The following is a 14,518-nucleotide window of genomic DNA, read 5'->3' on the forward strand; positions in this document are numbered from 1 at the left end:
TATTTATGATCCAATCTATACAGTATATTTATTTTACTCATGTGGAAAAAAATATATAAGTTTTCTATTAAAAGAAGGAGCAAAGTGTCTGATACAATATGATTTGAAATTATAGTTGACTTTTAGATTAGTGCTATAGAGAGAAGATTACTTCTATTGTCCAATGGATCACTGAGGCTGTGTTTTTCTTCTATATCTTTTTTCTTCTTGTTCTTCATTTTGTATAATATCTATTGCCATGTTTACTAAGCTTTTACTCTAGAATGTCTAGAATGTGTTGTTGCTTTTTAAATTACAGATATGGTAGCTTTCATTATCGTTATCATATAATTATCATTACCAGCAATTCCTTTTGGTTTTTCTCTATATCTTTTAGTTCTTCATCACTGTGTTCATGTCTTTAAATACTGATTCATAGTAATAACAGTAGTGTTAATATCCTGTCTATATCATTTCTGAGTGTGGTTCTATTGACTAATTGTCTTCTTTTCCAGCTTCTCCAAATATCTAGCAACGTTTTACTTGATGATGGCCATTATGTATTTTACACAGTTAAGTATCTCAATTTGTTGTCTTTCTTTAAAGAGTATTGGGCTTTTATCTAGTAAGCAATTAGATTATCTTGCAGTTCAATGTGATAGATTTGTCTTCTCTTAAAAAGCTTTATTAGGGAAGATCTAGAGTAGCTTTTACTCTAGAGAGTTGAGTCCCTGTACTTAGATTTGATCCTTATTTTGCCTCTGATGAATGGCCTGATATACACTCTAGCTTACGGGAACTTGAAAAATTACCAGCAATTTGTAAGTTCTTGGGCTTGGTTAGCTCATGTCTCCCCAGATACGTTTTGCTCAGTTATTGATTTTTTTTCTCTCTGTATGCACACCATCATACTCCACAAAGACTCAAGAGCAGCCCTAAGCAAATATCTGGAGCCCTTTTTTAAATTTTTTTTTGCATAATTCTCTCTTCTCTGGGATTCTGCCTTGCAATGTCTACATTTCTCAGACTTCTGGTCTATTAAATCAGAAATCAATTTCAGTTTCTTGAACCCAGTGAAACTGCTGTGCTCTGCGTGGGGTCTTCATCTCAGCTCAGAATTCCAAACTGTGACTCCAGGCAGAAGAAATTGAGTATCATAAGAATTATCTCATTTGTTTCCCTTTTTCATGGGTCATATAGTCTTACACTGCCTGCTGTACAATGCTAAAGCCATTCTTTCATATATTTTGTGTAGTTTTCTTACTGTTTAAGAGAAGAGCATAATTCTTTAATAGCCAAAAGATTCACAATCACTTTAGAAAGTAATTATGAACACCCAGAAAAACTTTGTTTTATGAAATGTATACAGTAAACAGGAAAATTGCTAGGTTGTCAACAGATAGAATTTTATCTATTTAATTAAAGAATATATTTTTGGATATTTGTATTAGTTAATATCGATTGGAAGGATGTATATTTAACCTAATATCTACCATGCATATTTGACAGCTTTGGTAGAAGCTCAAATTAGTAATTAACTTTTGCCTTTTAGTGGAGGAAACATCATTACAAAGCTTCAGAGTCTATACTAGTGCAGGAGAGAGGAAAGGGATAAAATGTTGATAACTTTTATAGTGCTGAGGTTTTCAAACTGGGCCGAGATATAAGAAGGAGAGAGTAACCCTATATTTGGGATTTTAAATTCAACCAACTTATGATATATCTTGAGAAAAGCAGTAACATAAAATACATACAATATCACCACAAAAAAGTCAGGAATTAGCTTATTTAAATATGCTAATAAAAACTTGAGAAATACAAAGTGTATTGATCCAGCCAGTTTAATGCTAACAGTTTCCTAACACAGCAGAGCTAAGAGAAAGGAATGTCATGACAGATGATAGAATAACCAAGAGTCATTTTCTGACCAAGCAAGAGAAAGCCTATTAACTATGCAAGATAAAACATAAAATTTTTCCTGTTTGAATGTAGAAAAGTAGATTTCTATAGATGTTTGCTTTATTTTAAAAATATATGCTATTGCTTTACATGTTATAATAAACATAACATGTTCAATTAATTTTTCAATGAGGAGGCATTTTTAATCCTGATCATAGCTACCTTAAAGAACAACGAAGGCAATAATATATTTAAGATTTGATCAAAGTACAGACTGGTGATCCTGGAACCCAAAGAAAATAACTGGGATGTGACTTAGTGAAGCCACATGTTTACTTTTTCAAATAACACAGGTCAGGGCCATACAATTTTTTCCTTTGTTTTCTCATTTGACACTATAAAAAGAAATTAGAAGTACAAGAGAAAAAGGGGGAAGTTTTCAAAGTGGATCAAAGACTTGAAGATAAGTCCTGAAACCATAAAACTCCTAGAAGATAATATAAGTAGTACATTCTTTGACATCAAACTTAAAAGGATCTTTTTGAATACCATGTCTTCTCAGACAAAGGAAATGAAAAAAAAAGTAAAAAAGTGGAAGTTCATCAGACTAAAGAGCTTCTGCAAGGCAAAAGAAGCTAGGATCAAAAGACAATCCACCAATTGGGAGAAAATTTTTGCATATCATGTATCCGATAAGGGGTTAATCTCCATAATAAATAAGGAATTCACACAACTGAACAACAAAAAAACAAACAGCCCCATCAAAAAATGGGCAGAGGCTATCAACAGAAATTTTTCCAAAGAAGATATACAGATGGCCAATAAACTCATGAAAAGATGTTCAACATCACCAATCATCAGGGAAAGGCAAATCCAAACTACATTAAGATACCATCTTATGCCTGTTAAAATGACTATAATCACTAAGACTAAAAATAACAAATGTTGGAGAGAGTGTGGAGAGAAGGGAACAACCCTCATACACTGCTGGTGGGAATGCAAACTGGTGCAGCCACTATGGAAAACAACATGGAGATTCCTCAAAAAACTAAAACTAGAAATACCATATGACCCAGCTATCCCACTGTGGTGCATCTAGCCAAACAACGTGAACTCAACAAGGCAAAGTAACATATGCACCCGTATGTTCATTGCAGCACTGTTCACAATAGCCAAGACATGGAAACAATCCAAGTGCCCATCCACTGATGATTGGATAAAGTGGTTGTGGTATATATATACAATGGTATACTACTCAGCCAGAAAAAAAGACAAGATCATCCCATTTGCAACAACATAGATGGACCTGGAGGGAATTATGTTTAGTGAAATAAGCCAGACTGAGAAAGACAAACACCAGATGATTTCACTCATATGTGGAATATAAACAAGAACATGGACAAAGAAAACAGTTCAGTGGTTACTAGGAGAAGGGGGGTGAGGGGTGGGCACAGGGGGTGAAGGGGAGCAACTATGTGGTGACAGACAAGAATTAATGTACAACTGAAATTTCACAATGAGGTAAACTATTATGAACTCAAATTAAAAAAAAAAATAGAAAGGGGGGAAGTTTTACTTAATTTTTTTCTGAAGTTTTTCCTGAGCTATTTATGTAGAGCTTCAGTATGATCCTACATGTAAACTGTCCGTTGGTCATAATACAATAAATTCAGTAAAAGTTTGTTGTTGAAAATCATGGATGCAAACCAACTAAATACCATTACTTTCTGGGTTCAAATTCTTTCTAGAGAAATTTCACACAATTTCTTTTCGTCTCCTTAGAATCTTACATTATGGGGTATGTATATGCAGTATCACTATATTTTACTGTATAAATTGCTCTGTTAACACAACCTGGGGTCTGTTAATGCAAACTTGTGGAAGAATTATCAGTGGGATATGTTTGGAAAGGGCTGAATAACTCAAAGATCTCCAGGAGTTAAATAAATCTTTAAAAAGCTCTTGATTTTCATGTATCTCCTTTGGAAAGAAGAAGTTATTGTAACCCTACTGATCAAAGCTAATTATAAGTATTAATTATTATAAAAAATTCCTAAATGGTATAAAATGGGTGTAGAAATGGAATGAAGTAACTTTAACTTTAGTCAACCCCCTTACTCTTAGAGAAATAGCTTTTTCCAGTGGGGAAACCCAATCCTTGTAGTCCCTATGATGTCACCACCCTTGATCCACACCAGGGAAAGATGTTCATCTCAGATTCTGCTAATTAGAGCTCTTTACTCACTTTGCTACAAATATGCATTCAGGAAGAGGACTTTTTAATTATATAATTTAGGAAATGTCTCCATTCCTTTGCTTAACATATTTTGAGATGGGTTTCTATAAGAATTCTACTAAATATAATTTTTTTAGAAATGATTATTAAAATTGTATAATTGATAATTGATAATTGGAAAATATGAATGATTGACATTTGTATATTTCAATAATGGCTGAAATTTCCATTTTTAAAAGGGCTAAGTAATCGACAATTTGAATAAATTCTATGTTAAAGAAATTTCAAGAGACTTAAAACTAATCTCATAACTTTTGAAATGCTAATATGTGATAGAACTCAAAGAAGGGCTGTAGGTTCCCAAATTATCCAGCCTTATTTGAAAACAGAAGTATCTCACTAGCCAACTGACATCTTTCGGGATACTCACGTTCATTAAGAGGGATTGGCAAAACTGGGCCAGGCTTCTTTTTGCAAATAAAGTTTTATTGGAACATAGCTACACGAATTTTTTTTTATGTATTATCTGTGGGTATTTTTGTGCTACAACAGCAGAGTTGCTATTGAAAGTGTATGACCCACAAAATAGGACATATTTACCATCTGGCTACTTACAGAAAAAGTAAATTGCTGACCCTTATTTATATGAATAGTTTGGAGACAGCATATTTATATGAACTTTTTATAAGGAGTTCAAATCATTGAATAAATCATTGAATCTGAGTAAGACTATTAGCATATGTGAAGACTAGAGAGGTACCCGAAAACTAGAATTAATTAAATATAGGCTATTAGTATAAACTCTAGTATTTATTTAATCTCTACGAATTTGGGCTATGTTCTTTTTTTTTTTTTTTTAGGAAAATTGCACCTGAACTAACATCTGCTGCCAATTCTCCTCTTGTTGAGGAAATTGACCCAGAGCTAACATCTGCGCCCATCTTCCTCTACTTTATATGTGGGATGCCTGCCGCAGCATGGTTTGATAAGCTGTACATAGGTCTGTACGTGGGATCAGAACTGATGAACCCCTGGCGGCTGAAGTAGAGCAGGTGAACTTAACTGCTATGCCACAGGGCTGGCCCCAGGGCTACATTCTTATCTTCTTGGTATTGTTAAAACCAAATAACCATCCTACAAAGAGAGGACTAGAGTAGCCCAGACTCTTTTAACTTGGATTCTGTGAGTCTGAAAACTGCTAGATTATTTGCATAAGATCATGTGGTATTCGTGTGCAAAAGTGTATTCATTTATCTTCAGAAATAATTTAAAGTTTAGATCATATTCCATTAAAATAGGGCAAATTAGATAGTTACTTTTGTCTCTTTTCTTTTTTGTGGAACATATAGAGATTTTGAGCATGGCAAGTTGTAATAAATCCCTCAATGTATCTGCAGGCAAAACTGTAGACAGAATGGTGATATTCCCCTCCTTTGGATTAACTCACTATTTTATTAAATACCTATGTCTATAAACCATATTACATTTGACTGGAGGTGGAGACATTAATGAAAGATGTTAAGACTGAACACGTCCGTCCCAAGCTCTGCTTTGTCACGTTGATGAAGTCCATGTCTTTGGCACTGATTTTTATGCATAAGTTGGTTTATAAAACATTTCATCCTAAGTGCTTTTGAAATCATTCCCTTTAGGGGCTCAATACAAAGTATTTATTTAGAAGTAAGCAATGATTTTAATGTAGGAACTGTTTGGGGTTAGCTTGCCTTTTAAATTCTGCCTGCAACATTAATTTGAAAACGTTTACCAGTGCCCTTCCTTTAGGCATTAAACTTTGTAGGTTTATTCTCTTTTGACCTGGCTTGCAGCTCAGGGACATTATTCTGAGATAATTATCCCAACAGAACTTAGTGATCAGTACATCAGCAGACTTATATGTCTTGGGAGCAAAATCAGCAAATTAAAAGGGCATTTTATGAAGAACAGGTAATTCAGGCTAGTTCGACTCCTGAACCTGGAAGCAAAACCGTGAAAGCGAGCTATCTTCATAATGTCCTTGAGTATGCTAGAACAACATCTTCTCAAGTATTTTACACAGAGTGCTCTGTTTATAAGAAATTAGGTCAAACTATTAAATTCACCTCTTTTTGATGTAAAATAAAACTGCTTATTGAGGATCTAACAAAACGCTTGGTGTCCTATTAGGTTGCCTGCCTTCAAAGAATGTCCTAGATAACCTTAAGGTAATTTAAAGCACAAGCTAACTTCAATACTTCTTGTCTGCTATTGGTCTCAAGCACATTAGAATAGACTTGAAAATGCAATCTTGCAAAAACGTAGTCATTTCTTGCTGATTATATATTTCTTTTCAACGGGTCACCTATGCTTTAATTTCTCCTTATTTCACATATGACAGAGAATGCTAAGATAATTAAAGGTAAAATAAGAGAACTAGGTTAATTAATATTAAATTGATGAGGCTTTGAAATATGTATAGATAAGTATAAAGGATTGTTTCCTTTTTGTGTGATATAAACTCAACTCCTTCCTATCTGCCTTCTCTCTCCTCCCTCCACCTCTCAGCGTATTATAACGGTAGATAACTTCATGTAGAACTATATTTGCCACTTTTATTTCCTAAAATGATAGAAGAGAATAACTTTAATCTCTATTTTATACCAAAATTCCATAATGCAAAAATAGTTCTTTAATTATCAGAGGGAAAATTATTCATAACGTAGTTGTACCATCAAACAAAATTGCTTGAGAATACATGTATGTTGATTGATTTGGTATACTGTGCTCTACATTTCCTTGTTTATAAGACAGATAAAGATACTTCAGGCAATCTGGAAGGTTGCTATGCTGTTCCCTAGCAAGGCAGCAAAAAGAGACTCTTACATATTTTTGAGAATTACTTGAAAACTATTAATTGGCATATGTCTATTAAAATACGTGACAACATCGCAGAGCCACGTAAGTTTTACTACATGACAAAAGATCCCCAAATGTACTGGTTTGAATGTTATTTTAGTTCATGATTGATCTGTATAGTTTTTCTCCTCTTGGTCAAGCTCAGCTAATTTCAGCTGGGCCCACCCATGGGCTCCCTACAGTTTGCAGGTTAGCTAGAAACTGAATTGTACTGGCTGGGCACACTCACATGTTTTGTGTTTGCTGGAATTTGGTTAGGATAATAGAGGCTGTGGCTCTCATCATCCAGGAGGCTAGCCTGGACTTGTTCACATGGCAGATGGATTCAAAGAGCAGTAGGAGGGAGTGTCTCAAAGTCCTCAAACTTTTAAAGTTCTTGCCTGTGTCAAAGTGGTTACTCGCGTATTGGCCAAAGCAAAAAACAAGGCCTACCCAGATCCAAGGGTGGCAAAATCTCCACGTTTTGATGAGAGGCACCATAAAACCTCATCACAAGAGTGATGAAAAGTGAAACATAAGAATTTGTGGCTATTTTTGTATTCTATCAAAATAGCACACTGTATTTGAAACATTTTTTTCCATTTGAAAATCAAAACCAATTTTTATGAATTAAAAGGAATTAAAATTGTAGTTTAAATTGTGATGTAGATTGCAGATATCAAAGTTGTAATGCAAATTACAGATTATTTACAAAATACCTTTTGTTGTTTAATAAAGTATCAGGGTGATATTTATATTTGATTTGACATTTATTTTATAGGATTAATCTGTTGTTGGTACTTAGACACTTAGTCTTTTTTAAACTTTATTTTAAGGGCAAAAAAGCTTAATTAACAGTAAATCATGGGACCGGCCAGGTGGTGTAGTGGTTAAGTTTATGCGCTCTGCTTGGGATGCCCAAGTTTTGTGGGTTCGGATCCCACGTGGACCTAGCACCACTCATTGAGCCATGCTGAGGCGGGACCCCACATAAACTAGAGGAAAATTGGCACAGATGTTAGCTCAGTGACAATCTTCTTTAAGCAAAAAGAGGAAGATTGACAACAGATGTTAGCTCAGGGCCAATATTCCTCTCACACAGAAAAAAGTAAATCAAAATCAGAGAAATATTTAGGTAGGATTTTACTTTAGCAATATTGATATTTATGCTATATGAATTTCTTTATTTTGGAGATAATATTTCTCCAAATACTTTTCAAATTTAAGACAGACATGCTAGTTCTTTCTCATATTTTTCTCTTGTTTTGGCTTCAATTTTATTTTTTCCACAGAAATTAGTCTGAGGACCAGAGTAAATGGCAATACTATGGTTCTCAAAGTATTTTCCTTCCTTAGGAGCTTCATATTCAATCACTCCACTGTCATCAGATTTTGCCATGTGACTTGTGGTCTCTTACTTCCCTTTGTCATCATTCTTGGTGATATGACCCACTTTAATTAACAAAATTGGGGCAAATTTGGCATTTATCACTTTTTGGCAGAAATTTTAAGAAATTTCCCCTTGTGGCTCTACCATACTTCATACATTTCCCTCTGCAATAAGTTTAGACATGTCCCAGATAACATATCCTTCAGACAATGTCTTATATTGAAGGAGATTTGGAGCAGATTCAAAACAAGGGACACGTAAAATAAGGGAGAAATTAATATTTTTGTAGTAAGCCACAAAGATTTTTTTAACTGTTGTATAACTTATGTAAAGCTGACTGATACAGAAATGAGTAAGTAGGATACTTCCAATGTGAGCAAAACTGTGATACATCTCATTGGCCTGGGAATAGGCAAGGCGTATTGAGGGCACTTATTGGAGGCTTGAAACTGGTGCTTGGAAAATGTTGCCTGCAATAACATATAAGGAAAAAAATACCTATCTAATACACATGTAGTTTTAGGTGGAGAGAAGAGAAAACAGAATGTTAATAATTGATATTGTTTCTATTGGTTCTCCTTGACAAAATACTTAAAGAACCCAACAAGTTTAGAAAATACTTGACCAGATGCAAGAAGAAATGCAAAAGAATAAAAGTCCAGAAATTCCAAGACTTGCAGAACTTGAAGATGCCATTAGTATCGTTGCTAATCAAAACCCAAAACCTTTGAGTGGCAAGGCTAATTAAAACTCAGCATCATGGCAAAGAATTTAATCAAGGATGTGGCCCAAAATCCCCTGACAAAATTTCTGGTTAGGTAGCACCTTGTAAATACTTCAGTTGGATTAAATGGCTCAAGAAAAACATCCTAAGTGTTGGATCTCCTACAAAGCCTGACTAAGCTCACTATAGCTGTAATTAAGCTAAATTTAATACCCAATATGGTTATTCTTATTGACACATAGAATTTATTGAAATCAACAGATTTAAAAAATGGAAAATATTATTAACGTTTTGAGAGAGGTGGATGACCAAGAGAATTACTACCAACCTGGACTAAAAGATATTGTAACTATCTGAAATTTAAAATAAACTTTTGGGTTCCAAGCTCCCACAGGTAGGAAGCATGCTGAAATATTGAGATATTCCCATTTAGTTCTGCGTATAAATGGTCAAGGAGGGTACTAGAAAAGGAAAGACTTATCGGATAGCACAGCCAAAAGCCATGGAAAAGAATGGACCAGGTGGCTTTTCCCGGGAAGCAGAACTGAGGCCTGTCAAGGAACTTTCTCAATAGTGGAATAAAGAGGTCACTTGTAATATTTTTCCAGAGAAATTTCAGAATTTCTATGGACCGAGTACTGCTATAGGCCTTCCATGTTTTCACCTTTATTTCTTAGAGATTTAAGGAATAAAAGTATTTGGAAAAATTTAAATTATTATGAAATGACATACTTATTTTATCCGGCTTTTAATCATATATAATATAACATTTTGTGTGACTGGCAGCTTAGTGTTCTCCTTATCAAATTATTGAAGACAATGGAGGTCACACCTATATGACAATATCAATAATTTTTAAGGTTTCATGTAGGACAGATTAATATTTCATGAATTACTTTAATTTTGTAGGACTATGGCAATAGTGTTTAAAACTTGCAGTATACGGTTATGTCATAATTAAAGAATTGTTGTTAAATAAACGAAACAATTTTGTTCAGGCCAATTTGACCATTTGACCAGCTAGTCAATTGCTAGGAGTTGGAGCTGTAATAATCAAATAGCCATTGCTGCTAATTAGAGTTTGAGATTTCTCTTTCTTCACTTGTGCTTCCTCATTTCCATAATCACAAAGAATTGGCATAAGTGGACTTGAATATCTAACAATAAATTTAAATGGCAGAAACATAATTCTTGATATTTTTTCATACCTCATCCCCAAACAAACCTCTTCTTTCTCCATTCTCCCCTCTCTCTCAGTAAATGCTATTCCTGTGCTCTCAGATGCTCAAGGTAAATCCTAGGAACCATCCTTGAATCCACACTTTGTTTTCCTCTTGACATCCAGACCTTCAGAAAGTCTTATTGTCTTTATTGCCAGCATATACTCTGAGTCCAACCACTTTTCTCCATATTCTCAAATAGTTCCTTAGTCCAAATCATCATCTCTCACCCGAAATACTGAAAACATCCTAAAAAAGTCTCCTTGCTTCTACTCTTGCCTTGTTAATACATCACATATTTAGCACCTAGGGTAATTTTATTAAAAATAATAATATAGATCGTGTTATCTTCTATCTCAGCATCACTCACTATTTTTCCATCATACGTAAAATACACATCTAAATTCTTTGTTAGGGCCCAGGGGCTTGCACAGTCTGGCTTCTGTCAGCCTCTGTAAACTCAGGTCCCATAGCTCTCTCTTTGCTTATGACACTGTTCACACCGCTCTCACCAAGCTCTGCCTTCTTCCAGACCTTTCCTCTGATAGGAGTATTCTGTCCCCAGATGTCCATGCAGTTGGCTTTACCTCATTATTTATGTCTTAGATCATAGACTGCTTTAAAAAAAAAAAAACTTAGACCCCAGATGTTTATGTTACCGAACCTGAAGTGAGTTTGCTCACCCGTTGCGCAGCAAGCCAATCTCTGACACCGGGCGTGGTGGAAGAAAGTAGGAATTTTATTTTTGCACAGCGCTGAGCAAGGAGAGAGGGCAGCTAACGTTGAAATCCCAAACTCCCCGAAAAGCTAAAAGAAAGGGTTTTTATTTGGGGTTTTAGGTAGGGGAGGGGGAGTATATGGCCTTGCTGGTCGGACCTTTCCCACCAGCCTGTCTTTGGCCTTGAGACTACCTGATGAGAGGAGGGAGCCCATGACCTTGCTGGTCAGCAGCTTTCCCACCAGCCGGCATCTCTTTGCGGGAGCAGATAGTCCAGGTGCTTGTCCTTGATGGTGTCTGTCTCCATGGAGGATAGTGGATTCTGGAGCCAGGAAGCCAGAGAGTAAGCAGTGAATGAGTGTTTTGGTTTTAACCCCATATATGCTGGGTTTAATGTGGGGAAACTGATATCAGGGTTGATATCATTTACTCTCTAATGTATTACATTGTTTATTTTCTTGCTGCATTTACCAGTAACTTAGATTATCTTATCCAGTTATTGGTTTATTATTCAATTTCTGTCTCTTTGTCTTTTTCTGTCAATTTCAAGGTCTCTTTGAGACCTTATCTGTTGCAATTCTACTCAGTGCCTAGAATAGTGCTTGACAAATGTGTAAAAAAATTTAATATTTTTGTTGAATGATCAGTATTGAATGATAAGAAATTAATGACTATTTCTTTTCCTTTTGGGAACAAAGTAGCTGGATTTCTGGTAAATCACTTTCTTTAGTGGGTTACCATGCAAAAACACTCAAGTTCAAAGACATTTGTGTAAACATTTTTTATATAAGAAGAGAGAATGCTTTCTGCAATAGTCTTTTCTTAGAAATGAGTATATTTTTAAAACTTAAAAATGAGTATTTTAAATTTTACTTTAAAAATACAACATAATAACATTCATCCAAAACTTCACTTTTATATTTTTAATTACTCTTAAATAAGTGGGCAATACTTCATCAATCATTACCAATAGCTTTCTTATCAATGCCATATAGTTTTCCCTATTGTAATCTTAGATGTCAAAAGACTATTGTATGCACATAAAGTAGCAGTACCTTATATTAGTTTTAGATTATTTTCCAATTATATTTATATTTTTTCTAAATGGAGAAAAGTATAGAAAATAAGCATTTTTATATGAAGATTTTTAAATATACAATAGTCTCATCTAATTATAAAATGATCATAGTTTAATAATAATCTCCTGTGTCCCAGGTGATACCATAAAGCCATATAAATAGATAGAGAAACACAAATTTATGAAAATAGATTGATAAGGATGACATAGCACGTTCTTTAGGGCTTCAGTTAAGAAGATAACAGGGAAACTAACAAACACTGATAAAATAAAGAATAGAAATATTGCATAAATATTTTGAAATTAATGTTAAATACATGAAATGATTTAATCCCAAATTTAATGTTTAATTAATTGTTAAGAGATAATGTTAAGAAATGTCAAATTATTCAATGAGATAGTTTGACATAGTATCGTGAAATTTTATTTAGTTATGAAATTCAGCTTCTTCAGCTTCCAATTGTTGGTGACCTTGGGAAAGTCACACAATATTTCTGAATTCCAGTTCCTTATTTGTAAAATGAGAGTACAAATTAAGCTTTTTTTATAAGCCATCTTCATACCTAGCATTCTTTTTATCTCTCTGACCTCTTCCTCTGCATTATTTATTTTTGCCCTTCATATAATGAATTTTTCTTTTGGCGCTGACAATTGTGCTCCAATTATCTGTGCTGTATGTTTAATGTGATGTTTGAATTTTTATTTTGTCTGCTTTTCTTGCCTATAGATTCACTTCATTTTCATCACCCTTGCAGGTCCTGTATTTTCTATATAACATGACACAAAATTAAAATCTTCTTCTTCCTTTAGAAAACATTTCTCCTAGATATAATAATGCAAAAATAGCAATTGCTGAACCTTCATTCTGCTAAATTTTAGACTGTTTGACATAAATACACATACACATAGACACATTAACTACTATTTTCTTACCACCATGACATTTGTATTATTATCCAAGTTGTAAACATGACAAAAGTGAGGCTTATAATGATCAAGTAATTTCTAGTCCTAAGTTATACACCTGCTAGGTTCTAAAGCCAAGATGTCACTGGAGGTTTCTCTGATGCTAAAACTCACATTATTATGCATTCTACTGCACAATTGCTAACTTTGCATTTTACCCTTTTTTTCTTCATGTTTGGAGCAGTGATCTTTCTCTCAATACGTTTTATATAATATATCCAAATATTTTCCATGAAATACTTATCTTGGGAGAAGAAATCTATCTTCAAGTTAAGCGTTTGCTAACTTTCAGAGTGTGTGTGTTTGCACATCAGTGATTATCTCATTTCTTCTATGCTAGCGCTATAGGTTCTTAAGTTCAAGGGGATAGCATTAAACCCTTTAAACAAATAATGAAAATTCTAGTGTCAAAAAGGTATTCATCAAGATCATTCTGCTTAACTGAGGCAGGATATTTTCCTCTAGTTGCTTACTCTCCTGCATATGAAGTATTTTTTTCTGATTAATTTGAAATACATGTTATAAATATTTTATTAGAAAGAGGTCTTTAGAAATTACATTCCCAGACTGGATTTGTCTGAGCTGTCCATCTGCCTTGGCCACAACTGACTGGTTTATTTCTAACCCAGTCTGAAATATGCCAGCCCATCCCACAAGAGCTCACTTTTGCTGCTCTCTGGCTGACTTGGGTTATGGGGAGTTGAAACCTCCTTTGGACGTTTAAAAGTTCTGGTATAGAAAGGAGAACAAGCCAACCGCCCCTCTTTCTTAGAATCAGCTTCTGAATAATTGTTGAAGAGTTTCTTCTCAATGATGCAGCTCCAAGCCTCGGCTATTGGGACACAAAGCAAACCTAACTCTTTACTTTGAGGAAAATTTGCTTTCTTTTAGAAGACTAGATATTAGTGAGCGTAGTAGGTTAAACTGTGTCCCCCACAAAAGATATGTTCAAGTCCTAACTCCTAATACCTGTGAATGTGACTTTATTTGGAATTAGGGTCTTTGCAGATGTATTCAAGCTAAGATGAGGTGATATTGGATTAGATGGGCTCTAAATCCAATGACTCATGTCCTTATAAGAAAAAGAGAAGGCACACAGAGAAAGAGGCCATGTGAAGGCGGAAGCAGAGATTGAGGTCGTATAACTACAAGCCACAGAATGCCGGAGATTCCTGGGAACCACCAGAAGCTAGGCACAGGCAAGGAAGGATTCTTCCCTGAAGCCTTCACAGGGGGAATGGTACTACTGTCACTTCGACGTCAGACTTCTAGTCTCTAAAACTGAGAGAATACATTTCTGCATTTCTGTTGTTTTCAGCCACTTCATTTGTGGTAATTTTTTACAGCAGCTCTAGGAAACTAATACAGTCAGTAACCTATAATTCCTCAACTTTGAGCAGGTATCTTCTTTCCTGCTACCCTTCCTGAAGTTTGACA

Source organism: Equus przewalskii, chromosome 3, assembly GCF_037783145.1.
Source record: "Equus przewalskii isolate Varuska chromosome 3, EquPr2, whole genome shotgun sequence".
NCBI lineage: Eukaryota > Metazoa > Chordata > Mammalia > Perissodactyla > Equidae > Equus > Equus przewalskii.